The 6672-nt window shown below is 34.6% G+C and overlaps 1 protein-coding gene across 1 annotated transcript in view; it reads left to right on the top strand.

The window, feature by feature from the left end:
- The first annotated feature begins 3001 nt into the window (after positions 1-3001).
- LOC111089464 (protein-serine O-palmitoleoyltransferase porcupine-like) overlaps positions 3002-6672 on the top strand; it is a 15207-nt gene continuing 11536 nt past the window's right edge. Inside the window, exon 1 of the mRNA XM_022402009.1 lies at positions 3002-5632. The gene's annotated coding sequence lies outside the window, so the exon portion shown is untranslated. The remainder of the gene's footprint in view (positions 5633-6672) is intronic.

The following is a 6672-nucleotide window of genomic DNA, read 5'->3' on the forward strand; positions in this document are numbered from 1 at the left end:
CCAAGAAACATAATAAGTTTTCTTCCAATCATCAAGTAGCTTCATGTACTGCTGTTCACTACTCGTAAATTGCAACTGAAGATCTTGAATCCACGTAAATTGTTAACTGATTCAAACACGTGCCATTGGAAGAGAGATTAATAATTGTTATCCTGGCCTTTTTGAGTCTAATAATCTGATACATTTCTGAAGCCCCCCCCCCCCCCAGTAGTATGTCTGCAAATTTACAACGCTAGAAACCGGATTTCGATGCCCGTGTTGGGCAGAGCTTTAACTTCAAACAACAACATTTCTGAAAACAAGGTTGATTCAAAGTTATGTTCTTGATCTGAGTGAAGTTCCATAGACACCCTAAATCTTGAAACATATTCACTGACGAGTTTCTGCTTCATGGTTAAGAAAATTGTATGCTTCTGGCAACTGGGTGAAATAGTCCATCACAACATTGATGTATTTATTATCAACCACATAAACAGCAATTTTCTCAAGTTATGCTCCAACACAATACCGCTGTAGCTGTTTCTTTCAATGACCTTTGTTCTCACACCATGGTTCACACAAGTTACACCAATTCTCTGCAGATCCCCAGCACCCAACACAATACAATCGTTCCTAGCGTCTTCTTAACACCTAAATATCCAGCCATTGATGATGAAGTGCTTCAGAATATAGAGACTGGGGAAGTACAAAGTGTAGTCGTTGGTTTCCTTTGGTACTTTACCATTTCCGTTATAACAAGCTTTCTTGCAGTCATGACGAATCCCAGTACATCTTTATCTTTGGAGTGATTATTTGCTGTGAGAGCTTTTCTACACTATTCTTCATCTACTTTTGTCTGAACATCTTTCAGTTGTGTTGTAGAGCTCATTTCATTGTCACTTGTGGATATCCAACTTTAAATTGCTGCTGTCCCTCTAGTCTTACACTACTAAATTAGAGACGGCTAGCGCAGATAGCCCTCGTGTAGCTTTGCGCGAAATTCAAAACAAACAGACATAGAAAATGGTTAAAAAAACGATTATAATAGAAGTATAGTCCGATAAATCATTTTATCTCATGCATGTTCCTTGGTGCTGGACAATTCTGTACAGATTCAATCGGAGATGGGTCTCTAGACATGAATTTATTGACTATGTGTGTCAGGAAACTTACCTGTTGACAGAACAATTCACACTTCTTGGGATTCAACTTAAGATTCTCTTTCTTTAACTAATCATCCAGAACTTTCCTGAGCCCATCATAAGCATTATCAAATGTATTTCCGTGTGTTATTATGTCATCCAAGTAAATGAATGCGACATTCGAGGGTAGTTCAGAGACAGCACATTCAATTAGTTATTGAAATGTAGTAGGTGTATTACATAATCCAAATGGTAACACAACAAATTGCCATGATCCATTTCCTGCAGTAAAGGTTTCCTAAATTTCTTGGTCGACTTGCACTTGCTAATATCCACTCTTCAGATCCAGAGTTGAAAACCATTTTGATCAAGATAAAATATCCAAAGTAGAGCCAATCCTTAGCAGTGAGTACCCATCCTTCTTTGTGAGTTCATTCAACTTTTGATAGTTTGTATAGGACTTCTTGGGTCCATACTTCTTCAGTAATACAATAGCTGATGCCAATGGATTTGTACTTGGTTGTGAGTTCATTCAACTTTTGATAGTTCGTACAGGATTTCTTGGGTCCATACTTCTTCAGTAATACAATAGCTGATGCCAATGGATTAGTACTTGGTTGTGAGTTCATTCAACTTTTGATAGTTCGTATAGGACTTCTTGGGTCCATACTTCTTCAGTAATACAATAGCTGATGCCAATGGATTAGTACTTGGTTGTGAGTTCTATTCAACTTTTGATAGTTCGTATAGGACTTCTTGGGTCCATACTTCTTCAGTAATACAATAGCTGATGCCAATGGATTAGTACTTGGTTCTATTAGTTTTTCTTTTTTCTGACTTTTATCTCTCTTTGAAAACCTCAGCCTGTTGTGCAAATGGGAGTAATCTGAATAACTGATGTATTGGGGCTGCATCTCCAGTATCAATCTGATTAGGTATTTGTTTAGCCTAAGTCATAAGGTGCAATGGAGAAGTAACCTTGATATTCCATGAGAAAGTCACGTATTCTATGGCATTGACCAGCTGTAAGACTTCCACAGTTCTGTTTACAGAGCTCTTGTAAATGATGTGGTAAACAGTCCTTATGTAAGAACTTGATATCAGCTTTCCTAAATCTACTGTAAATGATGTGGTAAACAGTCCTTATGTAAGAACTTGATATCAGCTTTCCTAAATCTACTTGTACAACTTCACATCTTGCAGTTTCCCATCCAGACTTTACTCGAATTTTATGGTTTGTTATGTTCATGGTTGTAATGATAACATTCTTATTTTCCAATTCCACCAGAACTCTTTCAACCATTAATCCCTCAGGACACAGTATGTTTGGTTCTATTATTCCCCAGTCATTATATATACATTTATTCGTAACAAGTTCTGGTATGAGAACCTCACTTCTTGGCGGCATAATACCTGTCCTCCTTGTTGTCACTGGATGTTCAACCTCTGGTATAGTAATTGCCATGTAGTACACGATATTTCCTGTTCATATTTGAAGCTAGCCTAACACTGTATCTATGTCTCCACATGAAGTCAGTTCTCAATATACACTCTTCCTTAATGTGAATTACTCGCACATCATAATGTGTAGGGAACCTTCCAACACAGTAAGAGTACCTTCCAATTTTCCTCTTGCTGGAAATTTATGTCCACTTGCTGTTCTCATCATCCTATCTTATTTCTTCGTGACTTGAAGCAGTTTCCCACCTTACATTACTAAATTGAGCCAAACAAGTATGGCTGTAGAACCAGCATTGATCAACATACTGCAAGGCTTCCCATCAATCAATCCAAATACTTGTGGACTGGCTTCTTTAAATAACGAACTTTTATCTTATTTAGGGCAGCTGGGGTATTATTAACTGAACTTCGCCCCATAAGTCCAGTTAATTCCTATTTTATAATATTTGGTTATCTTTTTGTTGTATTTTTTAGATTTGGTTGAGCTCAAAGACTCATCCTAAGGGTATTGTCTTCATGATGTATTAACAACTGTTGATTCCTCATAGTGTTGGCGGTAATGGCCATGCTTTACACATGCATAACAATTTCCCTTTTCTTATAACCTTTGGGAAGGAGTTTTATTCTATACAAAATTTTATCTGTAGTTCCTGGCAATATGTCCTTTCAAGTTACACTTAAAACGCACATTGTCTCGTCATTTATTTCCTCCATTCTGTATAACTAGTTGTCCAAATAATCCTTTTAGTTCTTCTAGACTATCGTCAAGGGTGAGTTGATGTTTCAGTACTACTTCATGTGATGATCCTGTAACTTTGAGATAGTGTTTTCAGTTGTTTATCTAAGACTTTAACAGGTTCAAGTTCTATTGTCAATTAGAGAGCTTCTTCTAGAGATGCACTAATACTTTGCTTTAGCTAAATTTTCATATCATTCTCTGTTATGGTGTCTGTAAATTGGTCACGTACCAACAAATCCACCAGTTAACTTGGAGCATCTGGGTAAAATAATTGGGTAAGCCATTCCAAATATTTTGAAGTTCGGCTAAGGCTTCTTTTCTACTCGGTACTCTGCTCTGGAATTTTGCTTTGAATACTTTTTCTGGTGTGTCACTCTGAAGCTGTTGGATAAGGCAACCATAAATGATTGATATCTGTTATGGATCTCAGTTGAAAGGTTGTGTAGTATATTCATTAAAGGTGGTCCTTTTAAATGGGTAGCAAGACGAGTAGTTTATTGTTTACTATTCCACCTGTTCACATTGGAAATTATTTGTCAAACTGAGCATGATATGCCTCCCATGGTACCACTCCACTATGGTCCACTAGTTTCTCAATTGGGCAATGTTGGGAACAGGAAAGCTAAATTCTGAAACTAAATTTGGTGGTGCCGTCAGTACAATACTTATTATATCTAGTACATTCTTAAGTCGACTTTCAGAGAATTATACAATAAGAAAGAAATTTTCCTAAGTAGCTTCAATCACATCTTTTATCATACACTTGTATTAAAAAGAATAATGAGACTGGACACAAAATGAAACGTAAAATGAACAATCTTTATTACGACGCTAAACACAAAGACACTGTGTGTACTTTTTGGTATGACGTACTATCACTTTTACTGGATTCTTCTCCTACAAGATCCTCCTCTAGACTGTCTAAATGTTTCTACGCTTCCAAGAAACGTCGCATTTACTAAGATCAATTTGTGCTACACATGTGACTGAACATTCTCATTACAATATAGGTGATGCAGTAACCACATGGTATTCAGGTATATTATGTGTTTCCTACCCGATTTTAGTAACATAGGAATTTTTAAAAATTTCGTTTCTTTGCAGTTTTAACATAAACATATGATTCGGAAAACTGTTGAAGTTGCCGTTTTTTAGCTGTTCTCTGTACCAGGTGATATATATATTCTGCATGAGGGGATGCTGTGATATATTTTGCTTAAGGATTAGAAATATTATAAACTGCAATATTCTTTGCTGGCCTAGTAGAAGATATATGTATGTTACAGGCAGTTAATGCTGTGAGAGAACAACAGTTACGTGGTGTCACACTCGCAGTAGAAGGAGTGAAAGGTTAAAATCTAGACAAGTATCAGTTCTATTTGCTTTCCGATTATCACTAATTCACCAGAGAGTCATCCTGAGAGGCAGAAAGTTGACAATATGTTCAATAATCGTGTAGAAACGAGTGTCTGCAAAAGTACACACGCTGCATTTTGTTTCTGTTTTATAATAAAGATTGTGTTTGTTTACCCAAAAGTTGTCCAGTCTCATTTTTTTTTCACATGTTAGAAAATTTAGTCAAGTTTTAAAATGCAGATTACTCCAGAAATTTCCTCGTATATTTTTGCACAAGTATCTATCTGACACTTGTGCAGAAATCAGTTTTACCTGAAAATACCACAACCTCAAGATATAACGTGGAAGACCATTGAAGTACATTTGCACAACATACAGTTCTGCAACAACATCCGCAGCAGATCAGGTATTATCCACTCAAGAACAAAGGCAAATAGAACGAAATGAACTTAGCGGCTTTCTCGGCCACTTTACGTCAAACTTTCATATATGCAGAACAAAGAATAAATAGTATAATATTGCAAGAAGAAAGAATCGCACAGTATATTCATATATCACTCATGCACAAAATCTACACTTTCAGGAAAACGATAGAAGTTTCTAGTGTCTTACTAATTGCCGAGGATGATTATAAAGTATGAAAACATATTAAAGATTATTAACATTTTATTTTAAACATGAAATTTTCCTTCTATACAAGAGAAAGCACAAATAAGTAAATAATAACATAAAAATAAATAAATAAATAAAAGAATCGGGTGTCGTTGTGTGACCTCAGCTAATGGCGCGTTGTTCGTTCTAAGGATGTCAGTGTAAAAAACAAACAAAAGGACATGTAATTAGTTATTTTCAAAAAATTGTCTGTGAATTTAAAATCTTTCTAAAATCTATTACAAGCTGTTTATTTTTGATCAGAAAATTCGCATTTTCGATTTTAAAAACATAATTTCGTAAAGTAAGTACAAAGTTCCACTACTGCTAATACTAATATTAATAGTAGGCCTCATAATAATAGTACTGTAGCCTCATTGTATTTGTACATTAATAAACCATAGAATGTAAAATAAGAAGCGTAATATGGTCCAATTTTCACTGTCAGAACGCGGTACTTACTAATAGTAATACTAGTTCTGCATTATTAATATTGTAATTGTTATGTAACTTAGAAGTTAGAGCTAAAATATTTAATTGCAGCTATGATTTATGCTGCCATTGCATCATTTTGTAATTTTAAATTGTGATAAATTAGATGTTGAGTATTTTACAATAACTTGAATAAGTACAGTTAAATATTATAAGGGTAAAATAATTATTTTATAATATTTTTTATAATTAATATTCACTTACATTACAGAAGTAGGTGACAGTATGATTTGGCACATTGAAGCCACCCAACAAAGAAATCAGCCCAATAAGTAAAACATCCCACAAAATGTAAAGAAATTTAAACAACCAACATGTAACAAAAATATGACAAATCATTTCATGAGTTAACAAACAATAGGGAAAATCTCTTAACCAGAAACATATTACAGTTTACACAATCATGAATGTGAGGTAAAAAGTTTAAATTTAACACAGTGATTTTCTTCAAAAAAATAACATTAATTTTATAAAAAAAAGTAAAAGAAATGACAGATCTTGCCAAATAGAAACTAGGATGGTAATCTCCAATTTTGAATAGAACAGAACATTTCTTGAGCTTTATCTTGCTATATTCCCCATTGTAAAAGCCAAATGGAAACTCATTATTATTATAAAGAGTCACACACAACATCTCTGTAGCACACTGATGTCATCTTTGTTGATACTACTACTGTCCTGTAGTAGATTAGCTATCTTACACATGCCACACTCAGTTTACTAACCTCCAATACTTGTAAACTAAAGACCTCTTCAACAGTCACACTTTATTAATGAGTGTGTGTGTGTGTGGCTTTATGTAATACATATTTTAAGCATTAAATTAAAATTATGCTTGTTTTTATTTAATAC

This window comes from Limulus polyphemus, unplaced genomic scaffold (assembly GCF_000517525.1).
Source record: "Limulus polyphemus unplaced genomic scaffold, Limulus_polyphemus-2.1.2 Scaffold6324, whole genome shotgun sequence".
NCBI classification, from domain to species: domain Eukaryota; kingdom Metazoa; phylum Arthropoda; class Merostomata; order Xiphosura; family Limulidae; genus Limulus; species Limulus polyphemus.